Raw genomic sequence first — 19,382 nt, forward strand, 5'->3', positions numbered from 1 at the left:
CCTGAACCATTTTCTTCCTCCCACTGAGCCAATTGTCAATCCGATTTGCCACACTCACTTAAATACAATGGGCTTTTAGTTATTTGATCAGCCTGCCATGTGAGGCTTTGTCAAAAGGCTTGTTACAATCTATGTGGATTACTTCAAATGCACTGTCCGTATCGTACCTCTTTGTTACCTGCTCAAATAATTCAAAGGAATAAGTCAGGCACGATCTTACTTTAACAATTCGATGCTGACTGTTCATTTGAATCAATGTCTTTCAAAATGAATGTTTATACTGTCCCTCAGCGTTGATTGCAATAATTTTCCCACCATCAGGATTAAACTAATTGTCTTTAATTATTCGCTGTTTCACTTTCTCCCTTTTTAAATAATGGTACAACGTTAACAGTTATCCAATGCTATTTATCCTCTCCTGCACCTAGGGAGGTTGCTCAAATGATTGTCAGAGCCTCCGTAATTTCGCCACTTGCTTCTTTTAATAGCCTAGGATATATTTCACTGCGTCCTGGAGATTTATTTACATTTGTAGATGCCAAACCCCGAAATCATTGCTCCCTTACTATGTTTATCCAATCCAATATTACATTCTCTTCTTCCTTACCTTTAAGGCTGGCATCGTTGCCCTCCTTTATTAAACCCTGCAATACTTTCATTAAGTACCATTCCCACATACTCCACATCCACACATAGATTACCATTTTGGTCGCTAAATGCTATATTCTGCCCGTCGTTATCCTCTTTTTATTTATGCAATTGTGAAATATCTCTGGGTTTTCTTTGATTCAACGTGTCAGTATTTTACATGCTTTCTGTTTTCTTTCCAAAATTCATTTTTAATTTCACCTCGAGGCTTTCTGCAGTATGGGCTCTCGATTGCTGAAAAAAGCTTATTCTCTTTGCCTTATCTTTCACTGTATGCACCTTTTTATCCAGGCAGCTCTAGATATGGCATAGTTGCCGTATTTATTTTTAGGAACATGTTGGGACTGAACTGGTATCTACTTCTTGAATATCTCCCACTGCTCTGACACTGATTTACCTTCAATGAGCTGTTTCACGTCCACTTTTCCTATTCATTGAATCAAGGAATCACATAAATTTACTGCACAGAAGGAGGCCATTTCTGCCCGTCGCGTTTGCACCGTCCAATAAAGAGTTATCAAGCCTAATCTCACTTTCTACCTCTGGATCCACAGTCTTGTAGATTACGCACTTCAGATACACGTCCGAATACTTTCGAAATGTGGTGACCATTTTTGCACCTACCACTTTTCAGGCAGTGCGATCCAGGACAATTCGCCTCTCACGACCCCTCCCCCAATCAGCACCACCATGATCTGGGTGAAGAAATTTCCTCTCACTCCCCACTAAACCACCTACCAATTACTTTAAAGCTTTGCCACTTCGTTGTTGACCTCCTGTGCTAAGGGAAAAATATCCTTCCTAGCCACTTGATCTCGGCACCTCCTAATTAAACACCTTAACAACTTCTCCCCTCAGACTCCTATGTTCCAGAGAAAATAAAACCAGCCTGTCTCATCTTTCCCCATAGCTAAAATTCCCCATTCCAAGCCACATCCTGGTAAATCTCCTATGTACCCTGTCTCGTGCTATCACGTGCTTCCTGCAAAATGGTGAACAGAACTTCACGCAGCACTCCAGCTGTGGCCTACCTGTTTGATACAGTTCAAGCGTAACCTCCCTGCTCTTATATTCTATGCCTCGTCAATTAAGGAAAGTATTCCAGATACCTCTTAACGCACTTTTCTGCCTGTGCTGCTACATTCATGGGTATGTGGACATTAATTAAACATTCCTTTTTTAGTGCACACTTCTCAGTGACCTACCATTTAATGTGTATTCCCTTGCAGTGTTAGCCATCCGCAAATATATTACCTAATACTTCTCCGTTTTTAATTCCATTCACCACGATTCTGCCCACGTGACCACTTCATTGATAACTAGCTGCATTCAAGAACGTTCTTCTTCATTATCATCCACACAGCCAATGGTTGTGTCATCTGAAAACGTTTTAATCATACACCCTTCATTCACATCTAAATCATTGATGTATACTTCCAAAAGCAAGGAGCCATGAGGAGCCCCACTCGAACAGCATTCCAGTTGTGAAAGCACCTATTACACTTTGCTTGCTGCCCCAGGAATATTTTGGATCCAACTTGCCACTTCGCATTGGATTTCATGGGATTTTATTTTCCTGAGCAGTCTGCCATATGTCACCTTGTCGAAAGCCTTGCTAAGATCCATACACACTGCCTCAAATGCGCTACGCTTATGGACAATCCATGTCAGAAAATGTAATCAATTTAGTCATGCAGGACCTTCCCTGAAAACATTACGCTGACTTTCCTTGACCAAATCGAGACTTTCTAAAAGACTATTTATCATTTTCCTCAGAATTTTTTCCAATAATCTTTCCACAACCGAGTTTAGGCTGATTGGTCTCTAATCGATCATCGATCCATTTCTCCCTTTTTGAACAAAGATACGACAATAGCAGTCCTCCAGTCCTCAGGTACCACACCTGTAGCCAGGGAGTATTATTAAGGTCAGACCCTCTGCTAGTTCCTCTTTTGCTTCTCTTAACAGCCTGGGTACATTCCACGTGGCCTTGTGGATGTTTCCACTTTCAAAGCTGTTAAACCGCAGAAGACTTCCTCTCTTACTATGTTTATTTCATTTAATATTTTGCGTTCCTCCCCCCCCACCCCCCGATTGAAACATCTGCATCGCCGCTCTCTTTTATGAAATCAAATGCAAAGTATACATTCAGAATCATAAACAAATATTCCACCTCCGCACACAGATTAATTTACGGTCTCTAATGAGCGCTACCCATTCTTTCGATATCGTCTTGCTCTTAATATATTTATAAAACTTTGGGTTTTCGTTGATTTTACTTGCCAAAATATTTTCATGCACTCACTTTGCTTTCCTAATTTCCTTTTTAATTTCACGTTTGCACTTCCTATAAACTTCGAGTCTTTCTGACGCATTGATGCATCGCTATGGCATAAGCCCCCATATTTTCCTTTATTGTACCCTGTACGCCCCTTGGTTTCAAGGGGGCTCTGGATTTGCTAGTCCAACCCTCTTTCTTTGAGGGAAGGTAGTTACTCGGAACCCTGACGAACTGCTCCTTGAAAGCCGCCCAATACTCTGGCACCGTTTTGGCTTCAAATATCTGTTTCCAGTCAACGTTGGCTAAATCCTATCTCTGCTTAACAGATTCGGCATTTCCCCAATTGAGATTATTTATTCCTTGTGAAAACTTTTATTTTTCCATAACTATACTGAATCTAACTGAATTATGATCTTATGATCACTAGTACCAAAATGCTCTCCTACTTGATACCCCTTCCACCCGCTCAGCTTCATTAACTAAAATTAAGTCAGAATCGCCCCTCCTTTCTTTGGCTTGCAACAAAATGGCAAATAAAGATCTGCTGAATGCGTTTTAGGAATTCTGCCGCTATATGTAATTCGCACTAATTCTATCCCAGTTATGATTAATTTAGTTGAAATCGACTTCTATTCCTCCCCTATAACTTTGCCAACTATTTTGCTCTTCTCTCTCATTCTGACTGGTAGCGGTCGAAATATCCTCCCAGCAGTGTGGTCGCCACGGTTATGTTGTTCAATTGATCCCATCTCTCTCGAATTGATGATCCATCAAACATATTATCTCTCCTCAGCTGCAATGGTTTCTTTAATCAACAATTGGATGTATCCCCTCTCCTCTTTTTTATCCCCCTCTCTCTCCGGCCTAAAAATCATATCAGCAGAAATGTTGACCTACCATACCTGCCCTTATTTCAGCCATATCTCCGTAATAGGTATAAAATCATACTCATCACTGGCACGTGGCGTTGGGAGTAATCCGAAAATTACTACTTTTGGAGTCCTGCTATTTAATCTCTCTCCTAGCTCTCTACAATCTACCTGCAGTGCCTGATCCATCTTCCTTCCGATATCATTGGTACAATAATGCTCCACAGCCTTTGATTGTTCACTCACTCCCCCCAGCATCCCCTGCAGCCGCTCAGTTAAAACCTTGACTCTGAACCATGTTCGCAACATACCATACTGCAATGACGTCTGTGGCCTGTCTGCTCCACTGACATTCGAATCTTTTACTATTACTGCTCTTACACTCTTCTCCCCCAAACCCCGCCCCCGTGTGCAGCTGTGCCAGCAATGGTACTGTGGAATTAGCTATCACAGCATTCCCAGATGAACCATCGTCCCACCAGTACTGAGGAGAGCGAGATGCACTCGGGGGACTTCTATAATACCTGGCTGCTCCTCCCCTTCTGCTGATGACCATTCATCCATTTCCTGCCTGCACTCTCTTAAGCTTCCTAGTGATCATCTCAAGAAACGTGCTATCCAAGAAGGTCTCGGTCTTGCGGAGTCACTGCAGTGATTCTTCCATTGATAAGCCTTTCACCTGCATAACTTAGTTGCCTAAAACGCAGTAAAGAACCGCCCTCTTCCTTGTTGGGCTTGCTACATACAGGCTAAAAAAAGTTCTCCTGAATGCAACTTAGGAATTCTATGCTGTCTATACCTTTTACACTGAATGTATCCCAGTTAATATTACAGTAAATGAAATCACCCAATATTACTGCAATATGTTCATGCATCTGTCAGTCATTTGCCAACACATTGCTTTTTCTATCTCCCTCGGATTTGTTCGGGGCCTACTGTACAATCCCAGCAATATAGTTGCTCCGATTCTTCATTTAGCCTCATTTGAAGATCACTCTAACATATCACCCCTTCTCATAGCTGCAATATTTTTAGGAATCAACATTGCCACCCAATCCTTCTTAATCCTATCTCTATCTTGTATGAAATACCTGTAACCAGGAATGTTGAGATGCAAATACTGCCCCTCTTTATGCCATGTTTCAGTAATTGCGAAGATACCATGCTTCAACAAAACAATCTGTACCGTCAGCTCCGCTGCCGTATTCACCATACGCCTTGCATTTCGGAAATATGCCATTATGCACAGCCAAACTTATGTATTGTCTATTTTCCAATCATTGTTTGCTATGTCTTTCGAACTGACTGCCATACTAATCTTCGATCTTCCAGCTCGAGCTGTGCTTTCCTCCTTTCTGATTCTATGCTCATCTTCTAAAGAAGAAGTGACTGGAAGGCAGTTTCCATGAAATTCCGCAGGTCTCAGTCGGAGTTACCATGCGTTTAGTGCTATATATCAACGCTTTAGACATAAATGGAGGGGTTATGATAAAGACGTTTTTAGATTATACTAAAATCGGCTGTGTGGTTGATGATGAAGAGGAAAGCCAGAGATTGTTGGGCAGAACAGTAGAAACATGAATTCAATCATGAGGAGTCTGAAGTAATTTACTTGTGGAGGGCTATCAAGGCAAGGGAATGATCAATCAATGATAGGACACTCAGATGTATAAGGGAGCAGGCGGTCCTTGGAGTGAAATTTCACAGATCCATGAATGTGGAACGACAGTTGTTTAAGAAGGCATACGGAATAATTATTTATTAGGTGAGGCATACTCTCTAAGAGCAGAGAGGTTATGCTTCAACTGGATAACAACATTTGGGCCACAGCCAGAGTACTGCTTGCAGTTCTGTTCACCACATTACAGGAACGATGTGATTGTACGAGGGAGGCAACTGCACAGATTGATGAGTAGGCGAGCGTCCTACTGCAGAAGAAACAATGTTCGGATTTATACTTAATTTTACTTTCCAAACTCTGCAACTTATATGCAATCATTTTATTTCATATTTGATCGGGGGACACCTCAGCAACATAAAACACAATTTGCAGCAGATGCTATATGGAATTGTTCAATAAATAATAGAAACACTCAGCAGGTCAGGGAACATAGTTGGCGAGAGAAAGACTGGGTTTACCTCTCATGCCAATGAGCTCTCGGCAGATTTGCGTCATTACATCAAAGCATTGTGTGAGTTTCCTTTCAATCTATTAAGCAGCTTAAAAACAACACGAATAATATACTAGCAACCGCACAAAAAATTTTATCACCCATATCGTGTCGAGTCCGCGAACAGGGCGTTAGCAACATCACGCTGTAGCCAACTGTGGTAAACGTCTGTACTGTGAGCAGCTACATTCAACATGCTTTTATGCACTCGGCTGATAATTTCTGCGACGATTCAATTCCTGGAACCATCCTTCAAGTACCTGCACGAATCTCTCTGCATACAGTCTGTAATTATCAATCATTCACTATCCTATCGGCAATTATGGTGCATATGTTATTTTGTTCCACAAATCGTCACGGTATCACCGCAGTTCTATTTGCCAGGTCTGCGGCGGATTATATAGTCATATGCAGACAACGTTCGTACCCATCTTTAGATGTGGGACGAAGCATTGGTGTTGATACCTTTGCTTTCTGAGAGCAGTGATGTGAGCGGTTTGTGGCCTGTTCCGATCTCGAACCGGGGACCAAATAGTTATTTGTGCATTTTCTTTACGCCATATATACAAGCCAGCGCTTCTTTCTCCACCATACTATAGTCTCTTTCAGCCTTGGACAAATTTCTGGTTGCAGATACAACTGGTTGCAGTTTGCCTGACACATTTGCTTGCTGTGACACATAACCGTCCGTGTAAGACTACACGTCACTTGCTGGTACCAAATGTTTACATAGTCATACAATACACGTAATTTCTTGGAGCACAGCATGTGTCTTGCTTTGTGAAATGCTGTTTCTTGAGATTTACCCCAAACCCAGTCGTCACCCTTGCATAGCATCTAATGCAAAGGTTCCAGTAAATTACTCAACCCCGGTAGAAAGTTAACAAAGTAGTTGAGGAGTTCCAGGAATGAATGCACCTCCGTCACGTTTTGTGCTCTGCGTGCATTTTTGAAGGCATCCGTCTTGGAGTCCGTGGGACTGATGTCGTCCATCGCAATTTGTTTCCCCAGAAAATCGAACTCTTGCACCTGGAAAACATACTTGAAGCGTTTCAGCCTGAGTCCCACTCGGTCCACACGCTTTAGAACGTCTTCCAGGTTGTGCAATTGATCGGTGGTGTTTCGACCAGTGATCAAGATGTCATCCTCGAAAAGCATTATAATAGAAGCGATTTCCGCAGAATCTCTATGTTCCTCTGGAAGATTGCCGCTGCCAAGCGAATCCCAAAGGGGCAGCTGTGATTCATGAACAGTCCTTTGTGCATGTTGATGCAGGTCAACTTCTTTGACGGTTCAGCAAGCTCTTGCTTCAAGTAAGCGGAGGTGAGGTCTAGCTTGGTGAACGAAATTCCCGCTGCTAGCATTCCGAATAAGTCCTTCGCTTTGGGTATTGGATACTGGTCCTATAACGAGACTGGGTTGATAATCGCCTTGCAGTATACGCAGATTCTGACCGATCCATCGCTCTTTAGCACCGGCACGATTGGACTGGCCCACTCGTTGAACGCGACTTGCGATATGATTCCCTCTTGTTGAAGTCTGTCCACCACGATTTCGAATTTCTCTCGCATCATATATGGGACTGCACGGACCTTGTGGTGAACGGGCCAATCCCCAGGAAAAAGGTGGATCTCCACTGTGAAGTTGCCGATGCCTGGCTCAAATATTGCCGGGAATTTGTTTGGCATGTGGGCGTTCGGGGCATCAGCCGCCAGGGACACGGCTTTGCAGTCGTCCCAGTTCTCTTGGAATTTGCCAAGCCAGCTCCTGCCGAACAACGTAGGGCCATCGCCTGGTGCAATCCACAGTGGTAAATCATTCACCATTCCGTCATACGATACTTCCACTGCCGCACTGCCTGTGACAGGTCTGAGTTATTTGATGTAAATGCAAAGTGTAGTGTGAACCGCGCTCAGTTTTGGCCTCCGTGCCTTGCTACTCCACAGTTTATCAAAGGCCTTCTTGCTGATTATCGATTGGCTTGCTTCCCTACCCAGTTCAATGGAGATTGCAATGCTGTTAAATTTGACTTTTATCATTATCGGAGGGCTTTTGGTGGTGAAGATATGTTCCCCATGCACTTCCTTCTCATTCTCCAGCTGAGATGCCTCTCCTGCTCGTTCAGCGTGGTCTGCGCTGGATCCGTCGCTCTCTGCTAATTGCACCACATTGTGAGTCCGAGGTCGCTTGCACAATCGCTGAAGGTGTTCCATTGTCCCACAGCCCTGCACACATTGTGCTCAAAACGACATTGATGGGCTCTGCGACTGTCCCCGCAGCAGCAGTATGGCGTTAATGGATTCACATTCGCACTCCCCAGCGGGCTCTGAGTCACCATAGCACTTTGGTGTACAGTCCTGCCTGGTGAAGGCATTATTTTATGCACAGTACTTGCCGCTTAACTCGATTCTGTGCAGATATCTGCTTCGTTTTATCGCTCGTGGATATGATGTCCTGGGCTATCGTGATGGCCTTGCTCAGTTCCAGGGATTCGGCAGACAGCTGCTTCCGAAGGATGCCTTTGTGGCAAATTCCAAGTACGAAAAAGACCCACAACATTTCACGAAAGGATCCTGCAAATTCCCACTGCCCCAGAAGGCGTTTAAGGTCGACGAATAAACTCACCACGGTGCGACCCACGGAGCGATCGTGCGTGTAAAAGCCATACCTGGCCATCAGGATGCTCTCCTTGGGCTTGAGGTGATCCTCAGCAAGCGTGCAGAGCTATGTGTACGATTTGTCCGTTACTTTGGCCGGTGCCAGCCAGTTCTTACGGAGGCCACATACCGATGACACACATATGGTGAGGAGAATCCCTCTGCGCTGGATCCCTGTTTCAGGCGTGACCTATTTGTTGCCACAAAGTCTTGGTCGAGGCGCTCAATGAAGGCGTCCCAATCATCATCCTCAATAAATCTCAAAAAATACCAACGGCAGCCACATCCGCGTGAAAGTTCATGGTTGTAACTCATCGCCAGTTGTTATGTTTGGAATATACCTACGAGGCTGTATTGTACATGTAAACCAGTGCGACCTTGGTCTGTTTAATATAACCCCAAAGTGAGGCAGCAACGTGGTGGACTGCCTTTTAATGCCTGTTTGCACCAAGGTACACACACGTGACCATCGGTCTTCCACAGGTGTGCCCTCTGGTGGCAAGTCTTGCACACAAGGAAGGTTCACAAACATAACAATAACCATCGCATAATCCCCCACCACCAACATTCTGGGGGCTCACCATTCACCACAAACATAACTGGACAATCATCATTTTAAGCAGTCCATCGATTTTCGAGGAAGACTTGCTTCCACTCTAAAAGTGAGTTCTTTGGTCACTGAACAGTCCAATGAGGGAATTACAGTCTCTGTCACAGGTCGGACAGTCATTCGTTGAAGGTAAAAATAGGTGGTGAGTCTGGTTTGCCACACGTTCATTCCACTGCCTCCGCTGGCTTGCTGCATGCATTCGGCGACGAGACTCGAGTTGCTCAGCGCCTTCCCGGATGCTCTCCCTTCAATTGGGGTGGTCTTTCGCCAGGGACTCCCAGATTTCGGTGGAGATATAGCATTTTATCAAGAGACTTGATGGGTGTCCTTGAAATGATTTCTATGCCCATCTTTGCTTCGCTTGCCATGTAGGATTTCCGAGTAGAGCGCTTGCTTTGGGAGTTTTGCATCAGGCATGTGAAATGGAGGCCCGCTCAATGTAGCTGGTTGAGTGTTGTCAGTGCTTTGATGCTGGGGATGTCGGCCTGATCATGGACACTCATATTGGTGCGCCTGTACTGGGCCATTTGAAGGATCTTGCTGACATATCGTTGGTGGTATTTCGGCAGCGATTTGTGCCGTCAAATGTAACTATTCACAGTGGCAGAAGCTATTCCAGGAGGATAAAGTGGAGCATGAATGCCGGCATGGAATGCTTGGGCCAAATGGCCTGTCTCTGTGTCGTTGATAATGATGCAGAAAGCTGCAAACTGCAGGAAGAAACCAATGTCCTAGTCAGGTGGGCAGAACAGTGGCAAATAGAAATATTAAAACAGAAAATAGGTGCAGGAGTAGGACATTCGGCCCTTCGAGGCTGCACATCCATTCAACGAGTTCATGGCTGAACATGTAACTTCAGTACCCCACTCCTGCTTGCTCGCCATACCCGTTGATTCCCATAGTAGTAAGGACTACATCTAACTCCTTTTTGAATATATTTTGTGAATTGTCCTCAACAACATTCTGTGATAGAGAATTCCACAGGTTCACCACTCTCTGGGTGAAGACGTTTCTCCTCATCTCGGCCCTAAATGGCTTACCCCTTATCCTTAGACTGTGAACCCTGGTTCTGGACTTCCCCAACATTGGGAACATTCTTCCTGCATCTAACCTGTCTAAAGCCGTCAGAATTGTAAACTTTTCTATGCGATCCCCTCTCATTCTTCTGAACTCCAGTGAATACAAGCCCCATTGATGCGAGAGATCGTGCTGCGGAGCGGCAGCGTCCCAGGCCTACAAAAGGCCAGCGTGTGTCGGGGAGGCCCAGTGAAAGGTCGAGATGCGGACCAGCATTGTCCCAGGCCTACAAAAGGCCAGCCTGAGTCGGGCAGGCCCAGCGGGAGGACGAGAGGCGGAGCTGCCGAGTCCGAGGCCGACAAAAGGCCAGCGTGAGTCGCAGAGCCTAAGCGGGAGGTCGGGAGGTGGAACGGCAGCGTCCCAGGCCTACAAAAGGCCAGCGTGAGTCGGGGAAGCCCAGCGGGAGGACGAAAAGCGGAGCGGCAGCGTGCCAGGCCTACAAAAGGCGTGCTTGTGCAGCTGCAGAGGGGCGAGAAAACAAAAAAGGAGTAGAAAGTAATCAAAAGTTGATTAGTATTAGCTTATCTTTTTTTTTATATCTGTAAATAACCTGTTAACATTGTTGTCGCCAAATTAAGTTTATCTCAGGGTTAATTCATGGCAGGAGATCTCGGACACGTGATATGCTCCTCCTGTACCATGTGGGATCTGAGGGACACTTCCGGTGCACCTGACAACTACATCTGTGGAAATATATCCGCGTCCAGCTCCTGACGGGCCATGTTGCAGAATTGGAGCTGAAGGTGGATTCACTCTGGAGCATCGACGATGCTGAGAATGACGTGATTAGCACGTGTAGTGAGTTTACTGCAGGGAAAGGGTCCACAACCAGATAGGGAATGGAAGACCAACATGAAGAGCAGTGCAAGGAAGACAGTGCAGTGGTGTACTGCGGTCATCCCCATGCAAAACAGATACACTGCTTTGAGTACTGTTGAGGGGGATGACTCATCAGGGGAGGGCAACAGCAGCCAAGTTCATGGCACCGTGGCTGGCTCTGCTACACAGGAGGGCAGGAAAAAGTGTGGGAGAGCGAAAGTGATAGGGGATTCAATTGTAACGGGAATAGACAGGCGTTGTGCGGCCGCAAAAGAGACTACAGGATGGTATGTTTCCTCCCTGGTGCAAGGGTCAAGAATGTCTCGGAGCGGGTGTCGGACATTCTAAAAAGGGAGGGTGAACAGATAGTTATCGTGGTGCACATTGGTCCAAAAGATATAGATAAAAAACGGGATAAGGTCCTACGAGACGAATTTAAGGAGCTAGGAGCTAAATCAAAATATCGGACCTCAAAATTAGTAATCTCAGGATTGCTACTAGTGCCACGTGCTAGTCAGCGTAGTAATCGTAGGATAGCTCAGATGAATACGTGGCTTGAACAGTGGTGCAGGAAGGAGGGATTCAAATTCCTGTGGTATTGGAACGTTTCTGGGGGAGTTGGGACCAGTACAAGCCGAACGGTCTGCACCGAAGCAGGACAGGAACCAATGTCCTCGCAGGAGTGTTTGCTAGTGCTCTTGCGGAGGAGTTGAACTAATATGGCAGGGGAATCGGAACCAATGCAGGGAGACGGAGGGAAACAAAATGGAGACTGAAGCAACATAGAAAAATAGAAACATAGAAAAAAGTGCAGGAGCAGGCCATTCAGCCCTTCTAGCCTGCACCGCCATTCAACGAGTTCATGGCTGAACAGGAAACTTCAGTACCCGCTTCCTGCTTTCACGCCATACCCCTTGATCCCCCGAGTAGTAAGGACTTCATCTAACTCTCTTTTGAATATATTTAGTGAATTGGCCTCAACTACTTTCTGTGGTAGAGAATTCCACAGGTTCACCACTCTCTGGGTGAATACGTTTCTCCTCATCTCGGTCCTAAATGGCTTACCCCTTATCCTTAGATTGTGACCCCTGGTTCTGGATTTCCCCAACATTGGGAACATTCTTCCTGCATCCAAACTGTCCAAACCCGTCAGAATTTTAAACGTTTCTATGAGGTCCCCTCTCACTCTTCAGAACTCCAGTGAATACAAGCCCAGTTGATCCAATATTTATTGATAGGTCAGTCCCGCCATCCCGGGAATCAGTCTGGTGAAGCTTCGCTGCACTCCCTCAATAGCAAGAATGTCCTTCCTCAAGTTAGGAGACCAAAACTGTACACAATACTCCAGGTGTGGCCTCACCAAGGCCCTGGACAACTGTAACAACACCTCCCTGCCCCTGCACTCAAATGCCCTCGCTATGAAGGCCAACATGCCATTTGCTTTCTTAACCGCCTGCTGTCCGTGTATGCCAACCTTCAATGACTGATGTACCATGACACCCAGGTCTCGTTGCACCTTCCCTTTTCCTAATCTGTCACCATTCAGATAATAGTCTGTCTCTCTGTTTTAACCACCATTGTGGATAACCTCACATTTATCCATATTATACTTCATCTGCCACGCATTTTCCCACTTACCAAACCTATCCAACTAACTCTGCAGCCTCATAGCATCTTCCTCGCAGCTCACACTGCCACCCAAGTTAGTGTCATCCGCAATTTTGGAGATACTACATTTAATCCCCTCGTCTAAATCATTAATGTACAATGTAAACTGCTGGGGCCCCAGCACAGAACCCTGCGATACCCCACTAGTCACTGCCTGCCATTCCGAAAAGTACCCATTTACTCCTACTCTTTGCTTCCTGTCTGACAACCAGTTCTGAATCCACGTCAGCACACTACCCCCAATCCCATGTGCTTTTACTTTGCACATTAATCTCCTGTGTGGGACCTTGTCGAAAACCTTCTGAAAGTCCAAATATACCACATCAACTGGTACTCCTTTGTCCACTTTATTGGAAACATCTTCAAAAAATTCCAGAAGATTTGTCAAGCATTATCTCCCTTTCAAAAATCCATGCTGACTTGGACCTATCATGTCACCATTTTCCAAATGCGCTGCTATGACATCCTTAATAATTGATTCCATCATTTTACCCACTACTGGGGTCAGGCTGACCGGTCTATAATTCCCTGCTTTCTCTCTCCCTCCTTTTTTTAAAAGTGGGGTTACATTGGCTACCCTCCACTCGATAGGAACTGATCCAGAGTCAATGGAATGTTGGAAAATGACTGTCAATGCATCCGCTATTTCCAAGGCCACCTCCTTAAGTACTCTGGGATGCAGTCCATAATGCCCTGGGGATTTATCGGCCGTCAATCCCATCAATTTCCCCAACACAATTTCCCGACTAATAAAGATTTCCCTCAGTTCCTCCTCCTTACTAGACCCTCTGCCCCTTTTATATCCGAAATGTTGTTTGTGTCCTCCTTAGTGAGTACTGAACCAAAGTACTTGTTCAATTGGTCTGCCATTTCTTTGTTCCCCGTTATGACTTCCCCTGATTCTGACTGCAGGGGACCTACGTTTGTCTTTACTAACCTATTTCTCTTTACATACCTATGGAAACTTTTGCAATCCGGCTTAATGTTCCGTGCAAGCTTCTTCTCGTACTCCATTTTACCTGCCCTATCAAACCCTTTGTCCTCCTCTGCTGAGTTCTAAATTCCTCCCAGTCCCAGGTTCGCTGCTATTTTTGGCCAATTTGTATGCCATTTCCTTGGCTGTAATACTATCCCTGATTTCCCTAGATAGCACGGTTGAGCCACCTTCCCTTGTTTATTTTTACGCCAGACAGGAATGTACAATTGTTGTAGTTCATCCATGCGGTCTCTAAATGTCTGCCATTGCCCATCCACAGTCAACCCCTTAAGTATCATTAGCCAATCTATCTTCGCATATTCATGCCTCATACCTTCAAAGTTACTCTTCTTTAAGTTCTGGACCATGGTCTCTGAATTAACTGTTTCATTCTCCATCCTAATGCAGTATTTCACCATATTATGGTCACTCTTCGCCAAGGGGCCTCGCACAATGAGATTGCTAATTAATCCACTCTCATTACACAACACCCAGTCTAAGATGACCTCCCCCCTAGTTGGTTCCTTGACATATTGGTCTAGAAAACCATCCCTTATGCACTCCAGGAAATCTTCCTCCCCCGTATTGCTTCCAGCTTGGCTCGCCCAATCTATGTGCATATTAAAGTCACCCATTATAACTGCTGCACCTTTACTGCTCCTAATTTCCTGTTTGATGCCCTCCCCAACATCACTACTACTGTTTGGAGGTCTGTACACAACTCCCACTAATGATTTTTGCCCTTTAGTGTTCTGCAGCTCTACCCATATAGATTCCACATCATCCAAGCTAATGTCTTTCCTAACTATTGCATTAATCTCCTCTTTAACCAACAATGCTACCCCACCTCCTTTTCCTTTTATTTTATCCTTCCTGAATGTTGAATACCCCTGGATGTTGAGTTCCCAGCCCTGATTATCCTGGAGCCACGTCTCCGTAATCCCAATCACATCATAATTTGTTAACATCTATTTGCACAGTTAATTCATCCACCTTATTGCGGATACTCCTTGCATTAAGACACAAAGCCTTCACGCTTGCTTTTTTAACACCCTTTTAACAGACAGAAAGGAGATGAGTAAAAGTGGAGGGCAGAGAATCACAAGGCAAAAGACAAAAAGAGCCACGTTGCAGCAAAGTTCTAAAGTGTGAAAGAGTGTTAAAAAGGCAAGCCTTAAGGCTCTGTGCCTCAATGCGAGGAGTATTCGGAATGAGGTGGACGAATTACCTATGCAGATAGCAGTTAACGGATACGATGTGGTTGGCACCATGGAGAAATCGCTCCAGGATGACAAAGGCTGGGAAGTCAACATCCAAGGGTACTCAGCATTGAGGAAGGATAAACAGAAAGGAAAAGGAGGCGCGGTGGCGTTGCTGGTTAAAGTGGAAATAATGCAATTGTAAGGAAAGACATTAGCTTGGATGATGTGGAATCAATATGGGTAGAGCTGCAGAATACCAAAGGGCAAAAAACGTTAGTGGGAGTTGTGTACAGACTTCCAAACAGTAGTAGTGATTTTGGGGAGGGCATCAAACATGAAATTAGGGGTGGATGCAATAAAGGTGCAGCAGTTATACTGGGTGACTTTAATATGCACATAGATTGCGTTAACCAAACTGGAAGCAATACGTTGGAGGAGGATTTCCTGGAGTGCATAAGGGATGTTTTTTTAGACCAATATGTCGAGGAACCAACTTGGGGGGGAGGCCATCTTATACTGGGTGTTGTGTAATTAGAGAGGATTAATTAGCAATCTCGTTGGGTGAGGCCCCTTGGGGAAGAGTGCCCATAATATGGTGGAATTCTGCATTAGGATGGAGAATGAAACAGTAAATTCAGAGACCATGGTCCAGAACTTAAAGAAGGATAACTTCGAAAGCATGAGGCGTGAATTGGCTAGGATAGATTGGAGAATGATACTTCAGGGTAGACAGTGGATGGGCAACGGCAGACATTTAGGGACCGCGTGGATGAACTCCAACAATTGTACATCCCTGTCTGGCATAAACAATAATAAAGGGAAGGTGGCTCAACCGTGGCTATTAATGGAAATCAAGGATAGTATCAAAGCGGAGTAAGTGGCATAAAAATTGTCCGAAATGTCAGCATACCCGGGAACTGGGAGAGATTTAGAACTCAACAGAGGCGGACAAAGGATTTGATTAGGGCTGGAAAAATAGAGTAGGAGAAGAAGCTTGCAGGCAACATTGACATGTACTGCAACAGCTCCTATAGATATGTACAGTGAAAAATGTTCATAAAGACAAACGTAGGTCCGCAGCAATCAGAATCGGGGAAGTCATAACTGGTAACAAAGAAATGGCAGACCAATTGAACAAGTACTTTGATTCTGTATCCACTAAGGAGGACACAAAAACCTTCCGGATATAAAAGGTGTCAGAGGGTCTGGTAAGAAGGAGGAACTGAGGGAAATCCTTATTCGTCAGGAAATTGTGTTGGGGAAATTGAAGTGATTGAAGGCTGATAAATCCCCAGGGCCTGATGGTCTGCATCCCAGAGTACTTAAAGAGGTGGCCTTGGAAACAACGGATACATTGACAGTCATTTTCCAACATTCCATAGACTCTGGATCAGTTTCTATAGAGTGGCAAAGTAACCGCACTTTTTCAAAAATGAGGGAGAGAGAAAACAGGGATTCATAGATCGGTCAGCCTGACATCGGTCGTCGGTAAAATGATGGAATCAATTATTAAGGATGTCACAGCAGCGTATTTGGAAAGAGGTGACATAATAGGTCCAAGTCAGCATGGATTTGTGAAAGGGAAATCATGCTTGACAAATCTTCTGGAATTTTTTGAAGATGTTTCCAGTGGAGTGGATAAGGGGGAACCAGTTGATGTGGTATATTTGGACTTTCAAAAGGCTTTCGACATGATCCCACACAAGAGATTAATGTGCACAGTTGAAGCACTTGGGACTGGGAGTAGTGTGCTGACGTGGATTGAGAACTTGTTGCAGACAGGAAGCAAAGAGTAGGATTAAATGGGTACTTTTCAGTATGGCAGGCAGTGACTCGTGGGGTACCACAAGTTTCTATGCTGGGGTCACAGATGATTACATTGTACATTAATGATTTAGACGAGGAGATTAAATGTAGTATCTGCAAGTTCGCGGATAACAATAAGTTGGGTGGAAGTTTGAGCAGCAAGGAGAATGCTATGAGGCAGCAGAGTGACGTGGATAGGATAGGTGAGTGGGAAAAGACCTGGCTGATGAAGTATAATATGGATAAATGTGAGCTTAACAACTTTGTTTGTAAAAACAGAGAGACAGACTATTATCTGAATGGTGACAGATTAGGAAAAGGGGAGGTGCAACGACACCTGGGTGCATCAGTCACTGAAGGTTGGCATGCAGGTAGAGCAGGCAGTTGAGAACGCAAATGATATGTTGGCCTTCATAGCGAGGGGATATGAGTAGAGGGGCAGGGAGGTGTTACTAAAGTTGAACAGGGCCTTGGTGAGGCCACACCTGGAGTATTGTGTACAGTTTCGGTCTCCTAACTTGAGGAAGGACATTCTTGCAATTGAAGGAGTGCAGCGAAGGTTCACCAGACTGATGGCCGGGATGGCGGGATTGACATATCAGCAAATAATTCAATTCGGATAATTGTATGGTAATGTATTTGAGGAGGTCTAACAAGGCAAGGTAATAGACATTAATTAGTACGATGCTGAAATATGTAGGGGGGAAAAGGGACTGCGGAGTGCAGGTCCACAGATTCCTAAACGTAGCAGGCCAGGTAGATCATGTGGTTCAAAAGGCATGTTGAATATTTCACTATATTTCTCGCGGCATTGAATACAAGAGCAAGGAGGTTATACTTGAACTGTATAAAACAGCTGCAGTACTGTGTTCAGTTATGGTCACCACATTTCAGGAAATATGTGATTGCACTGGAAAGGGTGCAGAGGAGATTACAAGAATGTTGCCTGGACTGGAGAATTTTGCTTTAAGGAAAGATTGGAAATGATGTTCTGTTTGCTGTTGAACAGAGGACGCTGAGGCGAGACCTTATTTAGGTGTATAAAATTATCAGAGACCAAAACCTAGTGGGTAGGAAGGACTTGTTTCGCTTGGCAGAGTGGTTAACAACCACGGGAAATATATTTAATGTTATTCGGGAAGTACAGCTGTTGCGACAAGCTGTGAGTTTGTCCTGGGAGTCTGGAACTCGCTGCCTGATTGGCTGGTAGCGGCAGGAACCCTCATTAAATTTAAAAATACTTGCATGAGCATTTCAAATTGCAGTAACCTACAGAGCGGACATCGAGCTGGAATGTGGGATTCAGGCTGGGAAGGTCTTGGTCGGCCGGCACCTGCACGATGGGCTGAAATATCCTCCTTCCATGCTGTCATTTTTTGCATTTCCTACATGACAACAGTGAACACAATTTAGATGTACTTAATTTGCTGCGAACTGCTTTGGGAAATCATGAGGTGATAGTCGCCGTAGAAATGAAAGTTTTTTTTCTTTCACAGCGTCTGAAAAAAGTGCATATTAATAAGGTGGGCGAGCTCTATTTTTGGAGCCTGATGCGAACCATGCCAAAGTAGCGGGTTTTATTCACGGACTGGCTATTTATTTTATTCTTCGTGGTAAGGTGACAGTATTTTATAGCAGCTTAAACATTTCGGAAAACATCTCACACGGGACCTTGCAATACATTGAAGCAATGCTGCAAAACATTAGTTCTGCAAAGAGCTCATGGACCTGCGGCGTGTTTGCAGCATTGAATGGACGTTTGCTTATCATCCGCGGCGTTAACACGTCTCGCATTTCAATCACAGAATGGCTCACTGCTGGTGATTGGTCTGCAGTGGAAAATATCAAGCAGCAATAAATACAATACCGGTGTGTAATCCCTCATTCTCACCATTACGCTGCTCTGAACTGCAGCGAGCGCGTGGCCATTTGGCTAAGGCGTCTCACTTTGGTCCAAACCCTAATGTTATCAGAAAATTGCAGATTTGAGGCTTGTGCTGGTGTTTTGTAAAATGTTGTTCAACTTTAAAAACCAAACCATGTTCACACTCATTAGCTGAAGGTGATTTCCTTGCAGGGCTCTTTATTAAAATATATTTTTTCATTCTGTTTCCTGTGTATATTTCTCACTGATCTTTGCAATAAGTTTCCAACAAACCAACCATCACTAATTAATGCCTGCAAATTAATAGTGTTGACAATTCGAACATCAGCTCCGCATCAATCAGTGTAATAAAAGGCAGTGGAGAAAAGTACGATTAGATTCCATTGATCAAATCAAAGAGCAAAATATTTCCTTTCGAATCGCTGCGAGCAGGGTTCGAACCTGCGCGGGGAAACCCCATTTGATTTCAAGTCCAACGCCTTAACCACTCGGCCATCGCAGCTACACGATTGATTTGTTATAACAGTCCAAAGATCGCTGCGAAATATCAGACAAATAGACTTTTATTCAACGTCATATCAGGCATTCAAAAATTGTGGCTTTGTGTCCCACCAGAGACGGATTTTAGGTCAGGATTTGATGTTTCCTGGGCAGCACAATCAAATTTGCAGCAAATCAATTCTTCAGAGATGTGAAACTGCGGCCCCTGCACT

The 19,382-nt window shown here is 44.6% G+C and overlaps 1 non-coding gene across 1 annotated transcript; it reads right to left on the reverse strand.

Annotated features, from left to right (window-relative positions):
• Positions 1 to 19,089: 19,089 nt before the first annotated feature.
• trnas-uga (transfer RNA serine (anticodon UGA)) lies at positions 19,090 to 19,171 on the reverse strand. Its single transcript has one exon. It is a non-coding gene; the product is annotated as a tRNA-Ser (tRNA).
• Between the last annotated feature and the right edge of the window lie 211 nt (positions 19,172 to 19,382).

The sequence above is a fragment of the Pristiophorus japonicus genome, unplaced genomic scaffold (genome assembly GCF_044704955.1).
Source record: "Pristiophorus japonicus isolate sPriJap1 unplaced genomic scaffold, sPriJap1.hap1 HAP1_SCAFFOLD_92, whole genome shotgun sequence".
Classification (NCBI taxonomy): Eukaryota; Metazoa; Chordata; class Chondrichthyes; family Pristiophoridae; genus Pristiophorus; species Pristiophorus japonicus.